The 20,040-nt window shown below is 34.9% G+C and overlaps 1 protein-coding gene and 1 long non-coding RNA gene across 4 annotated transcripts in view; both read left to right on the top strand.

The window, feature by feature from the left end:
* The window catches only part of LOC103656502, a 67,634-nt gene extending 54,683 nt beyond the window's left edge, over window positions 1-12,951 (top strand). The window contains exons 3-4 of one of the 2 annotated variants that reach the window (XR_566638.2): window positions 3,177-3,319; window positions 12,662-12,951. This is a non-coding gene — a long non-coding RNA (uncharacterized LOC103656502). Of the gene's footprint in view, window positions 1-3,176; window positions 3,320-9,895 lie in introns of both variants that reach the window. The other variant, XR_005838900.1, reaches the window with a different exon arrangement.
* The window catches only part of ZEB1 (zinc finger E-box binding homeobox 1), a 179,020-nt gene that overhangs the window by 56,158 nt on the left and 102,822 nt on the right, over window positions 1-20,040 (top strand). The gene's annotated exons all lie outside the window — the stretch shown is intronic.

Below are 20,040 nucleotides of genomic sequence, written 5' to 3'. Positions count from 1 at the left end.
ATTGAAGGAAATGGGATTTTTTAAAAATTCTGATTAAAGGATCAGGTAAAAATAATACAGTATTCCAGCACTGTGCTACTCAGTGTGGTAGCCACTAGCCTGATGTGGCAATTTTCATTTAAATTAAATTAAGTTAAATTAAAAACTCCATTCCTCAGTCACACTAGCCACATTTCAAGTACTCAATAGCACAATAGCTAATGTTTATCATTTAGACAGAAAAGAGTATAGAACATTTCTACCATTGCAAAAAATTCTATCGTATAGTTCTACAGAACTGATAGAAGGAATGTACTGCAACAAGTCATTGATTATTTATTAGTCAATTTCTAAGAGCACAAGTGAATTAAAACTGGAAAGTGGATTTAGTGAAAAAGTATAAGGAACAGTATCATCAGACCCTATACTTGCAACTTAGATCAGCTCTCATAAAGTATGAGCTGCAAACTAGTGCTGGTTATACCAGTCCCTAACTAAATGCTTACTCTCGATTTCATACCTGTTTAGAAAGTTTTATAGCAGTATGATAGTTGTCTGTCATCCAAGCACATCACCTGTCTTATCTCACTGACCTGAACTAGTTATTAATGAAGCTGCCTGTAGAGTTCTATGTAGTATGAGCTGAGTGTTAGGAGCAATAGTAGTCCATGTGTAGGGGTCCCCAGTGGGAATAAAAACAGTTCTTTACTGCAAATACCATGTGATTTCCCTCATATGTGGAATTCAAAAAACAAAAAAGAAGAACAAAGGGGAAGGGAAAGAAGAAGAGAGGGAAGCAAACCATAGAGACTCAACGAGAGAGAACAAACTAAGGATTGCTGGAGGGGAGGTGGGTGGGGGATGGGATAAATGGGTGATGGGTACTAAGGAGGGCACTTGTGATGAGCACTAGGTGTTGTATGCAACTGATGAATCACTAAATTCTACTTCTGAAATCAATATTAAAGGTTAACTAACTAGAATTTGGTATAAATTTGAAAAAAAAATTAAAAAAAAAACCAGTTCTTTACTATAGACTGTATGAGAAACATTGGTCAAGATGAAAAAGAGAAAGTCGGCTCAGGGCAATTTTGCAAGGAACTTAGTTGTTAGTATAGCTTAAATATATTTGCAACTGAAATTAAAAATTGAACACTAAATCTCTGAATGTGATAAACTTAGACTTCATCCCTCCTGCTAGTAGAAATAAGACAAAAGATTCATTCTTCAACTTTGTGAATAAGGATTTTAAAAGAGTTCCTCCTAGTCAGTGCCTCTATTTTGAGTGTCCTGTTTTCCTCCTGGGGATGGTGGGGATTCAACCAGCTAGCAGAATCTTTTCTTTTTAGCAAAATTTCCAATTTCGTGTTTTCCTTTACCCCTTCTAAGCTCCTTTTGGCATATTGGTTACATTTAGTTTGTAACTCTTTTCATCTCTTCCCTACAAAGTTAGTTTCAGAGGCTTGCAAAGTGTCCCAAATGAGAAAATTGTTTTAGACTAAGTGAGCTTCTCACATTTTGTTTTAAGATTTCCTCTTTTCACAATTAAGCTTGATTGATTCCCTAACACAAGATATTCACTTGAATTATTTGTGAAATTGGGAAAGCTTTTTACTACTATAATTAAGGTATAATCTGTCAGCTAAAGCATTGTTTTAATGATACAGGGTAAGCATAATCGTAGTTATTACCTGTTTTCTTATTGTGGTTTTGGCTCTACATTAAATGACTGCCTATTCCCTGAAATGAAATGCCCCATATGGGCTGTGGAATTGGGGTCAAACGGAAGCAAGTACCTACTATAATAGTTCTTTCTTCTGATTTTAGTGACCTTGCATTTCGGATTAAAAAACATATACATATTCAGTCCTTCATCAGTATGATTGATTAATCTGTTACTGATTTTAGCATTTCTTCTTTTTCTCCCTAGTTTATCAAATTTGAATAGGGTTAGAAAACACCTGAAGGAAATCAGTCTGTTTTTAGTAACAGTCTATAAGTTACAGAAAAAGAAATAAATGAATAGTGTTCAGCATTTCTTGTTTAAATTTTGTGTTTTTTGAGATTGAACAAACTGTACATATTTATTTAAGATAGTTATAAATATCATACTGATAGAATGGCATCTTATGATTTTACTTTAATATTATGATTTGCTTTACTTAGGCAGAATTATAGTCATTTTATCACCTGGTTTATGTAGTATAGTATCTTCAAAAGATGAAAAATAATACTAATGTATTAAGAAAGCGTGTTACTTCTTATCTATATTAACCTTATTTTATTTGATATTTGGTAATATTATTTTTAAGATACAGTGTATGATTTCCTGATCTGAACAAAGTATTCCATTTCTTTTTAGGATTTGGGTTGTAATAATAGATTTATAGCATTTTCTCGTAAATATGTTAAGGTACAGCATTTTAAAAACATGATATTCTAAATATGTAATTAGAGGTTTATATTGCCAATATTATTTTTACATAAAATGCTTCAGACTCTTCATAGTATTTGTAGTCTTCTAATTGTTTTATTTATGCAAGTTTTGACCTTGAGAATATTGACTACCGGGTTAATATTCTTTCTATTCAAATTTTTTTAGTGCTTACTATGTTTTAGGAACTATTTAAGGCTCTTCAGATAATCAGTGTTAAAAAATAAAAACGCCAAAACCCTTTTCCTCTGGAAGCTTATATTCTAGTGGATTGCTTCATATATGATTCTGTGGCATTTAACACAGTCAGAGGGCTAGTTTTCTGTTGTCAGGAAATGCATCATGTTGTTATTTGGGAATACAGAGGTACAGAAGAAGCCCAAAACTTCTTCTAGCTCAATGAGTCTGACTCATTGTTCTTCAATGAATTTAGCTTTACTGATTTTTCTAATGGAATTTATAAGGATGATTATTTGGCCAGGATTTCTCTGTATTTTTCTCAACTTCCCAACTGATAATTCAGTGCCGGGGTAGAAGTTAAACTAGCCACATAACGTTTTGGGGTTAAGCAGTAATGTTTGGAGCATGTAATATTCTTTAGGGAAGATACTCTTTTTTTGAAAGAAGAGAATGTGGTTTTGGAATACTCATGATTTTATCTAATTTCTTTTTTCAGAACCTACTTTTTGTAATATAGGTAGATAAACTTGAACCAGATGGGTATGATCTCAGTATAATATTTTACTCTTCTCTCCTCCTTCAGGAAAATCTTTAACTTCCACCACAAGAAGATTAAAAAGAGGTCCCTCCTGCACCAAGAAAGATCTGCAGATCTTTTTCAGTGTTCTTGGAGGTGTGGGGTGTGAGAACTTGATCAGTTTGTGTCAACCACCTTGTTCTCTAAAGGTAAGCACTGTGTAGTGAGTGCACACTCATGGGCCCAAGCTCCTAATGCAGGTCTGGTTTTGGAATGCTCCATTGAGGGTTCAAGGCCATCAGATTTCCTCATAGGAGGATGGCCTAGGCAGCCACTTGTGGGCAAGACATCATACACATTCATCAAGAGATGGTTTTCCTTGTTTAGAAGTGAAGCATGTCCTAGAGATGTATGGGTGTTTTTTTGTTTTGTTTTGTTTTTCTAAAAATTCCCAATTATAGTAAAACTTGTCTTTCAGTTCAGCCTGCATTTAAATCAGTTTAATAACTGCTGTGGTTGATCCCTCATCAAGAACTCTTCTTGGATGTCTTGAGATTTACATTCAGGAATTTTGAAGGTAGTGACAGTGCTTTAAGGAGTCCAGTGACTTAATAGCTTAAAATGATATAAACCACTCTGAAGAGTTGCTTTTTATTATCTTTTTGAAGCTGTCTCTTACCTTTATTTCAGAGAAAGTCCCTTAAACCATTTTTTTAAATCTGTATTAAGCTTCAGAAAGTATGGAAGCAATATGGTCATAAAATTGCTTATGTAAGATCCTAATTGAAAAAGAATTACTTAAAATGAGCAGTTTTTTTCCTATCTTATAGCTTTTTCCTATCTTTAGGAAATGAAGAAATACATATTGCTGGTTCCATGAGGGAAACCTCATAAAGGATAAATAATGTCTCACCTTTACTTCTAAACTCTAATATCAGAAAACCTTCTTGTTCTATTGTACAATGTATTGACACCTCCCAGAAAGACCAATCCTAAATTAAATTGTCATTTGAAAAGCATTCATTGACTATGAATAAGAACAGGAACATGTTGATTTTGAAAATGTTAAGATTAAAAGTAGGTTAGCATTAAATAAGAATAATTTGAACTGCCCTAAGAGACTAAATGTCTAACAAAATATTCACGCTATAGTCACCAGGATACTATGGTATTGACAATGAGGATTTAAAGTGCTGGTGAAGAAATTAATTGGTCCACATCTAGTTTCATTCATCTTTTTTTTTTTTTTAAGCTCTTAAAGTGATCTTGGAAACTTTAGTTCTAAAAGACATGAACTATTCATGAAGCATTAAATTTGGGAGAAATCTGCTGGTTTTTGTCTGGTAGTCCTGTCTTTGGTGAATGATAAATTTTATTGTCTTTTCAAAATACTTGTTCTTCCTATATCCGTATAATAAAAGATACTGAGGAGGAAAAAAACCCTTTGTATTTGCTGTTAGAATGGGAAAAAATGCAGCTGAGACCTTTTTCGAAAAAACCTTGAGAACCAGGTTGCTGGTTTTTATGAAAATAGTTGAGGAATTAGAACTAATCTTGCTTATTGTAACTGTAGGCAACTTTAAAAGATTTAACTCTTCAAAGTAGATATGATACAGGTTATATAATGAAGACATATATACTACCAAGTATTTGGAGTTAATCTCTCTATATAATTCTTTTGAATTTTTATTTGTGAGAGCATGTTAAATATTTTTAACCTTTATAAGAGCATGGGACAGAAAAGATGAATGTATTAACTCTGAGCCAGTTGAGAAAAAAATTTGAACGAAAAGTCAAAGCAACTGAAAATGTAAGGTGGGATATAAGAAAAACTAAATAGATTATTATTTGGTAACTAAAGTGTTATTATAGCTAAATTTTTTAATCAAAAAACCACCCCCATCTTTTTAAAAAGAGCTCTGTCTTACAGTAGTATTGGCACTATATTTTGTAAAAAGAAAGTTTTATTTCAACATATTAGAACTAGTGTTCTAATTTCAAATCATTCATGTAGCATGAATATATAAAATGGGGACCACTGAGATCTTGCCTTCTGTATCTAGAGTATGAAAAATAAGATCTTTTTTTAACAATTCTTATTAATAACTTCTATCACCTCCATTCATATTAGCAGTAAAATAAACTATTGTTCTTTGATTTTGATGCTATATAGGAGTGAAAACCCAACATATTGGCACTAAGGAATTCAACTCTTGGAATTGGAACTAGGATCTGGGGAGATTTTATTTTTATGTATACATATATATACTTAATCATACACACATACACACCATAATATTTATTTCTTCTTTTGAATTATGTAAGAATTATTTGTCAAAGATCAGGTTTCTGATTTGTCTTTCACTAGTAGTTAGATGTCATGTTTTGTTTTTGTTTTTAAAGAGTCACAGCTAAACCATGGAAACAGTCCCTACTAGAAATTTAGTTTCTTTGGTATGATCATGCTCCCCATGTACTCTAAATGCTAAAGGAACGTGAGAGAGGCAGCCCTATTTTACCAGTACTGATTTTTTAGAGAAGGAACAAGGAAATTCTGGCCCAGCCCTCTCCTTGGAGCCATCTAGATCAGCACTGTTCGGTAAAAATATAATACAAGCCACAAATGCAAGCTACATATGTAATTTTAAGATTAGTTTGTAATCACATTAAAAAAGTAAAAAGAAACAGGCAAATTTAATTTTAATTACATTTAAATTAACCTAGTATCTAACATGCATCGGTATAAAAATTTATGAGATGTTTTATTTTATTCAGTGAAATACTCAAAGTCCGAAGTGTATTTTACACTTAGAGAATATTTTGTGCTGAAGTAGCCACATTTCAAGTGCTCAATGGCCACACGTAGCAGTAGCTGCTGTATTAGACCGTGCAGATCTACACCAAGAGTGGAGCTCCCGTTTTAGCCTCCTCCATGGTGAATTCCACTGGGTAACTCTGTAAGATGCCCTGGTTTAGAGTTTCCAGATTTAACAGAACACAGAAAATCAAGAACAAAAACAAAACAGGATGCCCAGTTTAATTTGAATTTCAAATAAATAACAAGTAATTGTTTAGTGTAATTGTGACTCATACTATACTTGGGATGTACTTAGAAAAAAATTGTTTATTTGAAGTACAGATTTAACTGGGTGTCCTGTATTTTATATGGCATTCCTACCCTAGTTTAACTGAGTGGAAGACATCATCAGGCTTCCTAGGTACTTGTAGGACTAGAGGATAGAGAATCTCCTCCTTTGCAGAGGATTTTGATACCCCCCTCAAAAAAATCAGTATGCAAACCAGAAACTACCTATAGCCCATTTCTTCCTAATTCCCTAAGATGTTTAAGACAGGAGATGGGCTTATATCACAGAGACTCAATCCTTACAAATTTAAATATTTTAAATCTAAATACATTAAGCTGTAAGGTTTTGAAATTTTATGACTTGCATGATTAGTTACTTGAGTTTATAAAATAGAAATTGTCTAAGAGCATATTACTAGTATCATATCTTATGAAAAACATTTCACCCTTGGTGACAGTCTCGGCAGTTTTCAGGGTCTTGGCTATTTCAAGTTATTTTCCTACCATCGGTTACCACTGCACCTGTCACATCGTCTCAAGTTGGCAAGCATTAACATAAAATATTAGGTTGCTAAATGCCAGGGTAGGGCTTACTTTACATGGCAAGTATTTAAGTACTTGTAATTCTGTGCTCTGGTGTTGATCATTGGACTCTGACCCAGTCGACACCCAGTGAGTGCTTAAACCAGTTCTCTCATATATTCTGAGGGCTTCTTTTCCAGAAGAACAGCTTTCCATTCGTATTTTTAATCATTTTTAATGTTCAAGTTTTAGCACCGTTTTGAAATATGTAACAATTTCTTTAGTAGTAGATCTATCCCTCTTAACTTCTAAAAAAGAGACCATTTATAATTCGTGTTCTCTAAGGACAGTAATTACACCAGCTCCACACTCCCTTTCAAGGGGAACACTTGCCTTCACTAGGGGAATGACTTCAGCTGTCAGGTCTGCTTCATTACCAGCCAGGCAGGTAGATTCAGCCGCCAGTGCGGTTGGGCAGTTCAGCAGTTCAGTCTAAGCTATGGCGCATTCCAAATCCATTCATGCTTAGGAGAATGTACCCAAGAGTGTGGATATGTTTATAATTACTGCATTTCCTTCAGAGAACAAGAATTACAGGTAAGGTTTTTTGTTTTTGTTTTTTTTTGTTTGTTTATTTTTTTTTGTTTTGTTTTGTTTTTTTGCAGTGATCCAAAAATTATTTTTAGGTAAGACATTTAAGGATTTGAAAGTATCACTCTTTTCCTGAAACAGTCACCTAAAACATCTCAGATATAGCCTATATTATATAATAGTTTTCTTCCTCACTCTAAGAAGGAATTGAACCTGGAAAGGAGGGGAGTGGGAAGAGACAACTTATTGTCATTTGAAAGCTGTGAATATCGCACATTTCCATGTCTAGAAATATCCTAGGTTTATGTAAGAATCTTACTTTGCCTAACTTCTAAGGTCTAAGGTATGAATTATTTTGTCAAATTAACACCTACATCTATATATAGATAAGGTGTTCAGCCTTTGTGATCTAATATCTTTAACAGCAATGAGTAAATTAACGAATTGTGTTTGGGTTTTCACTTTTATTCTCAAGATTGACTTCCTTTGGTTTAAAGGCTTTAATCTTATTTCTGAAACCAAAATTTAAAGCTGCTGCAAAATACCTTAAAATGTAGCTCCTTTTTTACCCAGTGATTTTTGGATGAGCTTTAAAGGGTCTGAAATTATACTAAAATTTTGTATGTGTGTGTTTTTGCTGGGAAGAGTGTACATAATTTTCATTCTCTTCTTGAAGGGCTTTGCAACAAAAAATTTGGTTAACAACCACTGATCAAGTCTAACATCATCACTTTACTGATAAACTGAATTTCAACGAATATGTTATTTGCCTTCATTCATTTGAAATTTAGTACTTGTGAAAACTAAAGTTTATTTCTAAAAAAAACATTGTACTTGTTTTTAGAAGGACAAGCTTTACCTTGAATTAATTAAACTTGAGAAGACTAGCCTAAATGAGGGCAGTTAATTTGCTACTAGTTTCTTCCATTCTACCCTTTGACTGGAATCTTTACAGCTGTTAACATAAAAATGGCCCCTCAGTAAAGTATGAGACTGTGTGATAAATTCTTGAAGATAAGTTAATGAAAAAATGAATTATCTATTATAATTTGACTCCTGCTTTTTTCTCTTTTCAAATCCTTTATTCAAAGAGATTAACTAAAACTCAAGAAAATAGGTGAACAATGTTATTTTGAGAGTATTAAAAGAGCAGTTAATTGCTTTGGTAAACATCACACTGAGCATCGTTGGGACTCCTTCTGGTCCTGATCCTAGTTAAAGAAGTTCTGCGGTAGACTGTACATACCTCAGGCTGTTTTTCAGTGATAGAGTATTTTAAGGTCATTCTTTTTTTTTTTATATCAGAAGTATTTTTATTATTACAGTAGTACTTTAGAAATAGTAAGTAATCAGATTCTATATTAATTAAGGAAACTCATACTTCTTTCTCAAAATGAAGGAAATTTTTTAAATTTTTTAAAATTTTTGTACTTTTCGTTTTTTTTTTCTGGTAAGATCTTTCCTTGCCAGGAAAGTCTGCCCAATTCAGGATTTAATGAATGTATACCATTAGTTGAATGTTAAGATGTAAAGAAATTTGAGGGATGATTCACAGAAAGCAGTTATTTCCCAAAAGGAGCAGAAAAGAGTAAGACAACTTAGGACACTACCTGTATTTTTTATTTAAATTTAATTATACTTTAAGGTTGTAAAATGCATAATATAAAGCTCATTATAGAAAATGGCATTGATTTCTGAAATAGATTACAGTTTGGGGCATTATCACTCAAGGTGATTACCTATCGCTTAGCTCTTCTGCCTTTGTAGAAGGTAACTTTTGAAGTGAGCCAGATTTTGTTTTTTGTCCAAGAAGAACAGTTTGTATATGCTACCCAGTAGGCCACCTGTGTTACTTTCTGTGGGTAATTCTAACAAATAAAAGTAGAGAGTAGAATGGTAAATGAAACACATTCCCTGTGCTCATAGAAACTACAGGTTACCAAAGATGTGTGATGGAGTGGTACAAAGGGAAGATAGAGGGGATTCTAAACTAAGCCAGGGGTCAGAGAAGGCTTCTTTGCCCGAATGAAATTTTAACTGAACCTGAGGCATTATTAGGAATTCGTCAAACAGGGGCGCCTGGGTGGCTCAGTCGTTAAGCGTCTGCCTCCGGCTCAGGGCGTGATCCCGGCGTTATGGGATCGAGCCCCACATCAGGCTCCTCTGCTGGGAGCCTGCTTCTTCCTCTCCCACTCCCCCTGCTTGTGTTCCCTCTCTCGCTGGCTGTCTCTCTCTGTTAAATAAATAAATAAAATCTTAAAAAAAAAAAAAAAAGGAATTAGTCAAACAAAATGGGAAGATAGAATAAGCATACGTGAAAGCCCTGAAGGAAGAAATAAGACACACTAAAGAGGGAAGACTTAGGAGAGAAGGAGAGCTGAGACTGCACAGCAGAGTATCTTTAAAGTCATTATCAGATATTTGGGCTTTGGACTTTAGTTTAAGAGCAGTGGGAAGACATTGTATTTTATTTTTTCTAAAACTTTTTTTGAAAGCCTAATAACACAGTTAGAAAAGTGAGCATATCATAAGTATATCACTCCATGAATTTTCTCAAACTGAATACTCCTATGTGACCACCACCCAGATGAAGAAACAGAACACCTTCAGCATCCCAGAAGTTCCCTTTCATCTTTCCTTCCAGCCAGTCTTGGCCTCCTCCACCCACCAAGGACAACTCTCACCTGACTTCTTATTGCATAGATGGTATCGCCTATATTGTACTTTATATAAATGGGGGCTTACAGTATACGCTCATTTCTTATGAGTGAAAGAAGCCAGACACAACATTCTGATTTTGAGTGTGGTTGTTGATCAGTCTTGTGGCTGAATGATGCATCGTATGAATGTACCATGAGATTTGCCGCATTTGCCCAATGAAGGACAGAGAGATGTGAAGTCAGCAAGTTTCACAGTAAGTCTAGGGGAGAGATAATGGGGTTTGAGCTGGTGTGGTGACAGTGAGGATGAAGAGAAGTGGGCACCTTAGAGAGTGATTTAGGAGTTAGAATTTATAGGGCATGAGGATTGATTCAGTGAGGGGATGCGGAATACAGAGACACCAAGGATGACTCGTGGGTTTCTGACTTGAGCAGAAGTGGATGGTGGTGCCCTTTAAGTCCAAACACTGGGGAGGAATGGATTGTTGTATGAGTTTTAGTGATAGAAGGGAATGATGAGTTCAGCATCCGTATATTTGAGGTACCTGTGAAACATTGCACGGGTCTGCTTTGTACAACTAAAGAACTGTTTATTAACTGAATCAATGCGTGACTTTACATTCATTAATAACCATGTGCTAACAAAGAACTCTTCTACATGGGGGAAGTTGTAAATCTTGTCTTCTCACTATCTGTTCTTCACCTATAAATCTTATCAGATGCTCCGATGTTTGTAGGAGTGGTTTTGGCACATCTTATTTTTTTCGTATATTTGTATATATAGTATATTTCCCCTAAAGTGCTACTAACTTAACATGCATGTGGAGTCGTACCTTCCCATATACATGGAGGCATTGTAATACCTCCATACTTTAAAAATTGTGTTTCTATCTTTACAGTCTTGGATAGCCACACTTTAAAGTGAGTTTATTTATGTGAAATGGTTAACCTACTTAGTTGGCAAGACTTAAAGTGACTGCAATAAATGTTCATTAATTTTTGGTAGGGGCAAAGAAAGATAAAAATAAGGTAAAACCTGAAGCCCAAGTAAAGAGCCACAGAGAGAGCCTTCCGTGTCAGGGAGCAAAAGGAAAGCACCTGATTTTAAAGGGATCAGATACCAAAGTGGTTGGATGGGAACTAGGAACTCTGCCTTCTTTACAGTGCTTCCTGGGACTGGTACCCTTGGGGAATTAAGAAAATGCCTAGCACATAGTGGAGTACTTAATAGACTTGGCAGTTTACCCAGTTGACACCACTCAGTTATGACTTAGTGTTCTATTTAGCCCACAAAATTTGAACTAAAATCAAGGCATTTTATCATGTCCATAAAAAAAAAAAGTAAGCAATCATGATCTTGATTTTCAGTCTATGGAGTTTTCCCTAGCTTTAGGTTCCGTCATTAATCAGGTAGTAGTGTTTTCAAAATTAAATACTCCATTTCATTTCATGGAGTTGGGTGTTTTTTGTTTTTTGGGTTTTTTTGGTTCGTTTGTTTTCAAATTTCTGCCAAATCAGCATTTATATAGTGAAATCAAACCAGTACTTTCTGAAGCCATTGAAGTTAATTCATTTATTCAACATGCATTTATGAAAAATATCGCATATATGTGATAGTTTTATAGCCTAGGATGATGATGATGATGCAAAAAGTATTTCTGCCTTTGCTGCTGTCACTATAGTTAGACTCAAAACATAAAAAATGGTGTGATAATACAAATTGTTATTGGATTAACTGAATAGTGTTCTAAAAGCAATGAATTCGGGGGAAAGAAGTTACAGGCTATGATTTCAGAGAAGAAATGATGGATGTGGTAGAATTTAATTTGGGTCCCAGTAGCTCAGTGGGGTTTGAATAGGTGTGGCAGGAGCACTGCAGGCAAGGGTACCATCATGAGAAAATGGCAGAAACAAATATGGCAGATTTTGGGTACAGTGAGAAACAGGCCAGACTGCCGCAGAGAGCACAGGCTGGCATGTGGAGAGAGAGAAATGTTTCATTAAAATTTGACCATGTTGTAAGAAGCTTTGAATTACTTAAAAATTCACCAGATCTAAGAGCGTTGACTATTGTCTTGATTTTTAGATTATCTATAAGTATAATTTTACTTTGTCATTATGTGGTAATTATTTAGGTTTTACTTGTCATCCTGTGGTAATTCCTTAGATTTTTATCTTTTTAGAAACCTCATGTGGGATTACCTGCAGGAGCAAAGTGATTGTGCTTTTTTAAGTTCAGAGAATCTTCACCTGGGATCTGTGGATTGGTTTCAGGAAGTCCGGATCACTCTAAAATTAAGACAGAAGTTTGGAGGTATCTCTTTTCTGGAGGAAGAGTCCATTACCTTTATCAGAGTCTTAAGGGATCTGACAATCCAAAAGAAGTTAATAAAACAGCTTTAGCTCTCCTGACTTAAAATATTTTTAATCTAACTCTTTTGTGTATACATATTTTTAATATAGGAAAAAAAAATAGGGGAATTAAAACATATTAAATGTTACTGGACATTTTTCTTTCACTATTTACAGGTACAATTTTTAAGAGTTAAATGGTATCAATTGGATTGATTATGTAATCAAGATAGTAGCTATTGTATATATTTCGTGGCTTTCAGTAAAAGAACTACTAACTTGCTTTTTTATTTTTTTTTATTTTTTATTTTTTTTAAAGATTTTATTTATTTATTCGACAGAGATAGAGACAGTCAGCGAGAGAGGGAACACAAGCAGGGGGAGTGGAAGAGGAAGAAGCAGGCTCATAGCGGAGGAGCCTGATGTGGGGCTCGATCCCGTAACGCCGGGATCACGCCCTGAGCCGAAGGCAGATGCTTAACCGCTGTACCACCCAGGCGCCCCTAACTTGCTTTTTTAGATACAAGCATATTGTTGAGCATGCTATTTCAAGTAGAACTTTCTTCCTATTTTTGGAAAAAATATGTATCTCCTTTCTGTAGAATGTAAAGCATTTTAAATAAATGTCCACTTTAATCCTGAGATCATGTCTAATCTTCTATACAACAGTTTAAAGCAGGAGTCAACAAATTATAGCCGATGGGCCAGATCTAGTCTTTGGCCTGTTTTTATATGGCCCACAAGCTAAGAATTGTTTTTACATTTTAAAATGACAAAAAAAAAAAAAAAAACGCATTGTAAGTGATTACGATTGTGAAAAAGAAGACGATGAAAACTTAACAGAGACTGTGTGTAGCCCTCAAAGCCTAAAATATTTACTATTTGACCTTTGGCTTTCTTGCCAACCCTTGGTTTAAAAGTAGTTCAGTTTTTAAGCTCTTCNGAATACATATGTCATGTTACAAGAGGATACATTGTTTGTGGATGTTTTTGGTGTTGGACATATATTTGTATAATTCTAGCAATGTTGATTAGGTAAGATAATCTATTTTTCATAACAGGGTATTCAGCTAATAGTTCAGCTTTCTAAATTCTACACTGAAAGCATATAAAAAATGTGGACTTAGTGAGGACTATGTGAATGTAAGAGTAGATTTTGTTCTTCACAAATACATAGTGCAGCAGCTTCAATACAGATTCAATTGATAAATACTAAAATATGATCTTCAACTTAACATAAAAATATAATCTTTACTTTTGAAGATAACCATTTACCTAAAGCAAGTATATTGAATAAGGGCAAAAGAAAATACACATTTAACTGATCAAGCGTTAGGCAAAGTAGTTACTAAAAAGTGTATTATTCATTGATATTTTCAACATTTATATTTATTTTGGGGACTATTAAATATATTTTTGACTTTTTAATTATTAATGTATGAGATACTGTGATTCTAGCTTTTAGATAAATACTGAAATATTATTAATGGAGAATTATTATATATCATAATTGAGTTACAAACAATTAGGGCGATTCTGACTTCTCTTTCCTGCATTATTATTTTTTCCTTCACTACCAGATCTTTTTTTACAACATGCAAATAATACTGGATTTTTTCATCCCATCTTATAAAAGTTCTTGTTTCCACTTTTCCCTCTGTTACTTCCCTGTGTCTTTCTGTTTATAGCTCAAGTTGTCTGTGCTCTGAATTCATTTTCTGTAACCCCTGCCATGACACCAAAATTGCCCCTGTGACTGACCCCTGTGCTGGTCACTTCTCTGTCCTCATCTTACTTGACCTACCTGGCAGTAGCCCTGAACACATTCTTTGTTTGGCTTTCAGTTACTCTACTCTCCTAATTTCTCCTCCCACTTCTCTGCTTGCTACTTTCAGTCTCTTGCTGATTCCTTCTTACTTTCCAACCTCTAAATTGGTAGTGCTCCAGCATTTGGAATTTGGACCTCTTTTTCCCCCCCATATTTTCTCTCCCTAGATGACCTCATCCAGTACCATGGCTTTAGATGACTATCCATTTGCTGATGAGCAGAAGTCATTTAGTGTTCTCAAAACGTAATGTAGTAAACCGAATTCCTTATCTCCCCGGCCCTCACCAAAACTTCCCCCCAAGTTTTCTGCATCTCAATAAATAATAGCTGCATTCTTTTGATCAATCTTGGTGTCATCCTTGATTCCTAGCTTTCTTTCACCCCCTATCTCATAATTCCCCATATCTCTGTCATCATATTCTCGTCTGTACCCTTAATATATACTCAAAATTCAGCACTGATAACCATTTCCACCGCTATATCGATGATCCAAGTCGTCTTCACATCTTGCCTATATTGTTACAAAAGCCTCCTATGATTGGTCTTCCTGTTTCTGCTCTTGATTTACTTCAATCAGTTCTTAATACAGCAGGTAGAGTAATTATATTAAAATAGAAGTCATGTTGTGTCACTCCTTGATGAAAACCCTCCATTGACTTCTCATCTCTATGAAAATAAAAGCCAGAGTCCAAGAAATGGCCTACCAGCCTCTATCTCCTGGGCCCCTCTTACTCCCAGACATCAACTACTTTTCTTCCCCTACTCATTCTGCTCTAGTCATACTGACCTCTTTGCTGTTCTTGAAATGTATCAGGCAAATTCTTGCTTTGGAAGATTTGCACTGGCTGTTCTCTCTGCCTGTAATGCTTTTCCCTATTATCTGTATAGCTCATTCCCTCCTCAGTTTGGGATTTTTATTCAAGCCAGTTAACTCTCCTTAGCCACTCAATCTAAAATTGCAAAATTCCCCCACTCTGCCCTAACTCTCCTTCCTCCTTTATGTTTCTTTTCTTGTAAGCCTTATTGCCATCTCCCATCCCATATTTTACTTAAATTCCTGTTTATTTTCTTCCACCTTCCACTAGAATGAAAAGGCAAGGATTTTGTTCACTTCGTTAACTGCTCTACCCTCAGCACATAGATGTATAGTGCCTGGCTCATGTTTTTCACTCAGTATTTGTTGAATGAATGAATGCAGTTGAAAATAGTCAACACAAAAAACTTAAAATAATTCAGAGATTTGGAGAGCCCTTGGATCATCTAATAAGGGCTCAATAGAGAGCATGAATGGAACTAAGGAGTTAGATATATGACTGTATATACTGATACTAGAACATATAGAGCTTGCTTCTTTGAACAAATCCTTGGTTTTTACCATTTACGTATCCAACTTTTTTTTTTTTTTTTTTTTTTTTTTGAGAGCGAGAGAGAGGGAGCACATGCACTGGGGGTGGGGGCAGGGGAAGAGGAAAAGAGAGAATCTTAAGCAGACTCCATGCCCAATGCAGAGCCTGACACAGGGCTCGATCTCTTGACCCTGAGATCATGACCTGAGCTGAAATCAAGAGTCGAATGCTTAACAAACTGAGCCACCTGGGCACCCCTTACTTATCCAATTTTATAAGTATAGAATGCTGAAAAAATAAGTACTATTTGAAATTAAATATGACACCTTGAGTATGCTACAGTGTGGATATTTATAAAAAGAATCTTTTTGTCAGGGAGCCTGGGTGGCTCAGATGGTTGAGTGTCTGCCTTCAGCTCGGGTAGTGATTTGCAGGTCCTGGAATCGAGCCCCACATGGAGCCCCATGCGGAACCCCCCATCAGGCTCCTGGCTCAGTGGGGAGTCTGCTTCTCCCTCTGCCTCTCCCCACTGCTTGTGCTCGCTTTCTCTCAAATGAATAAATAAAAGCTTTTTAAAAAAATCTTTTTACCATTAAAAATATTGATCATTTAGTGCAATATAAGGGTTTTTTTTTTAGTTTTTGAAACTTTTATTTTGAAGTAATTTAGATTTATAGAAGAGTTGCAAAAATAGTACAAAGACTGTACTCTCCAGGACCCTTGTTTTATGTTTTATAAATTTGCAAGCTTCGAAAAGCGTAAGATGAATACTAATTCAGACTGCCAATGTCGCTTTTGTTAAGGTTATTCCTTCTTAAAATAACTTTTTAAATTAACCATTATAAGCCACCAAATAGCTACGGTTTTCAAATTTGCATATTTTCTGTCCCGACTACATGCATAACTATTTTAAATAGTCGTAGTCATAATGTGTATTTGATCTTGATTCTTAATTATGATATCCATTTTCCATGTTTCATTGTAGTCTCCATTTTTATCTTTTTAAACAACTGATAATAGGCCATATTGCTGATGTTCACCTTTATTAATAAACTATTCTTTTAGAGGTTACCATCCAGCGTGTTAGCAGTAAAAAGAAGGCATAAACATGAGTGGTAAGATTTGTTTCCCAATAAATGTAGAATAAAGAGGGTGTAAAAATAAATATTTGTCCAGTATTGCTCCTAAGTATCCTGAACAGCTAAAGAATAATGAGCCTAAGAAAAGAATAGAGGATCAGGAAGACTTCTGTGAGTGGAAAGAGAGCGTATTCTCGAAATGATGTGCTAGGTACTGAACTGAGTGTCAGGAAAGTTTGATTAATCACTTGGGACCCTGGACAGCCATGTACGTCTCGAGCTTTCAGTTTTGTCATCTGCAAAATAAGTATTGGGCTACTAGATGATTACTGAAGTCTCTTCCAACTTTGGGACAATTGCTGTGTCTTGTGTTTTATTTGAACGTCATTCCTGTTTCTTCTCACTGTTTTCTAGTGATCTTTCATGAAAGCTTCGGTTTATAATGAAAAGAGCATGAAATGCTCAATCCTGAGTCTATTGGAGATTAAACTTCCCTTAATACTGAAACACTTGACACAGGAAGTGCAGAGCTGCTGTTTCACTGTTTCACTGTATCTTTCTCAGCCAGAAGCAACTTCTCCTAGATCAAAATTTAGAACAAGAAAGATTGGATTAAGGCCAGACTCGGAAAAAAGCACTATGGAATTTTTTTGAATACATACTTTGAGAGTTCTTATTAGCTATGAGAAATCCCAATAAATTATTCAGAAAAAAGGTAATGCAATCAAATATAATATCATGTAAGTGTATATATAAAATGAGTATAATAAGTGTAATCTAGGGGAAGCAATATCCTGTAGCAGAAAGATCAGACTTTGGAACTAGTGTGGGTTCGATTATCAGTCTTACTATGCTAGCTGTGTCACCTTAGACAAGTTGAAATGAAAAGCTTGATTTGGGAGGGTGATTTAATTTCTTTCCATGTAAAATTGGAATAGTAGCACTGAGTTTTCAGAGTTGTCATGAGGATTAGAAAGAATATTTATAAAGTGCTAAGTATAAAGCCCGATACTCCGTGAACAGTAACCCTTACCAATTATCAGTAACAGCGATTGTTGTTAGAATGTGTACTTAGTTAACACTTTTTCAAAATCTTACCTATATGAAACACTTATTCTATATTTCTGCCCTGTAATTAGGATCATATGTGTTATGTGTGTGGGGGATGAGACCTTGGGATTTCTAATATTCACCTTTTTAGCAGCTTTAAATGATTTGTCAAAACTAAAGAATTGTTTTAAAAATTCTCACTCTACAGCTTCAGCATATTCAAATCTCAGATGGAATAATGTTTCTTTTTAAAGAAATGTTTGTTTCCTTATAAATGCCCATCTTGTACTGCTCTTAAAAGAATACTTGTTAGATTGAGACCATAATTCAGTAAAATCACTGGAAGTACACTTTTAGGGGGTTGGGTCATATCATGCAGAATGTTTTGTGATAGGAATCAGGAGGGCTAATTTTCTTTTCCTTAAAGATTACTGGTTATATTTTATAATGTTATACAGAGTATGGCCATACTGTATACACATCTATTATTTCTAATGCCAAGCCAGAAGAACTGGCCTGGGTATTTAACCGGAGGAAGGGTCTTATGGTTCTCTGTGGCCTCTTGCGGGAACTTTATTTGTTTGGGGATCTAATGAAAGTAGATGTGCTTCACTGGCTTGATATATACTTTTTAAAGGAAGCCCAGAAAATTCCTTATTCAAATATATGTAGAGGAAGAAGAGTAGTAAGTGAGGGAACAAGGTTCATGTAGACATATCATGAGTTTCAAAACTAAGAAAAGAGGGATGAAAATGACTTTATGGTTTATCAAGAAAGATGTTAATCAGGGAGGCAAATAGGAAAAGATGAAAAATCAGAAGGAAATTTTTAAAAGTCCCTAATACTCGGAAGATACATTTTATGACAGGAGCAGAAAGATTATTTACCTTCAAGAGAAAAGACATGTTGAATACTAAAGAAGGATAAAGATGCAGGTATTATTAATGCCAAATGGTGTGCTATCAGAGGACCTGGTTTATGCTGGAAGTGATGAAACTGTCATAAGTTAGCTGTGTTTTCAGACCGGATGTCCTTAAGGAACAGGCATATTGTTTTCTCTCTTTTATGTTGCATTCCTTTTATGTTGATTTTGTACCTGGTGTGAGTTCAGTAGGTGTTGTGCACTTAGGATTTCTTAATTCCTAAGATTTATTATATAGTTGTTACTTATAGCATTTTTGGTGGTTCTTTTTAACCTGTTGTTGACCAAGAAATTACATTCAATCATAATTCCCTTCTCGTATGGTTTGGTTATATTATTGCTAAAAAGAGCAGATTTAATATATTAGTAAAATTCTGTGTTTCTTCTAAACTGCACTTTATTCATTTGATCTAAGGACACTTTCTGAATAAAACATACATGAAATTTGGACATTTAATTTCAAATACCTTACGATACCTTTTGAAGATATATTAAGACACTGGTTCTTAAACTTTAGCTGCATTAGAATCACCTGGAGAATTTGTTTAAATAAAGATTGATGGGCCCTTCCCCTATTGTATCTGATTTAGTAGGTCTGGGCAGGGACCCCAGAATTTCCAAGAGATTTCTAACAAGTTTCCAGATGGAGCTGATGCTATTGTTCTAGGGACCATAATTTGAGAACCACTACATTTAATAACTGGGTAACTTTACTTGATCCCTCCTCCAACCAATTAAAAATTAGTAATGTTTGAATTACATGTGTTAAAGCTTGTTTTGTGGCTCTTCTTTACAGGGTTCTAGCATAGAGGCAAAAAATGACCTTATTCCAGCTAAACTAATTTCTTCTGCTATTTAAACACAGAAATCACCGTTTTGCTTAGAGAATTATTTGTGTACAATTTGGATGACTTTCCCTTCCATTTCTTGTGTTTAAAAATAGCATTATTTCTGGGGCGCCTGGGTGGCGCAGTCGTTAAGCGTCTGCCTTCGGCTCAGGGCGTGATCCCAGCGTTCCGGGATCGAGTCCCACATCGGGCTCCTCTGCTGGGAGCCTTCTTCTTCCTCTCCCACTCCCCTACTGTGTTCCCTCTCTCACTGGCTGTCTCTCTGTCACATAAATAAATAAAATCTTTTAAAAAAAAGCATTATTTCTGAGACAAATATGAAAAACATTCTTCAAAAATAAGAGTCTTCATACTAGTAATCTGCTAGCTAGATCTGACAAAATAATAGAAACAACATCTTATAGAATCTGTTTACACTACTTCCTTTAAAAGATAGCTGATATTGTGGGTATTAAAGATTGTTCATTAGTGTATTATTTATATTTTATATTTATCTTTGCTTTTATAAAATTTACGTATTTCAAAAAAAGTATTGTAAAACTAGGTACTTCTTAATGTCTCTTATGCTTTTGCTTTAAATGAAAACATGATGCTAAATAGGGTAAAACTGTCATGTTTTTGCAGAAACTCTATTTTCTGAAATAATA

Source organism: Ursus maritimus, unplaced genomic scaffold, assembly GCF_017311325.1.
Source record: "Ursus maritimus isolate PB19 unplaced genomic scaffold, ASM1731132v1 scaffold_31, whole genome shotgun sequence".
Taxonomy (NCBI): Eukaryota; Metazoa; Chordata; class Mammalia; order Carnivora; family Ursidae; genus Ursus; species Ursus maritimus.
This window is presented reverse-complemented; position numbering and strand designations above follow the sequence as displayed.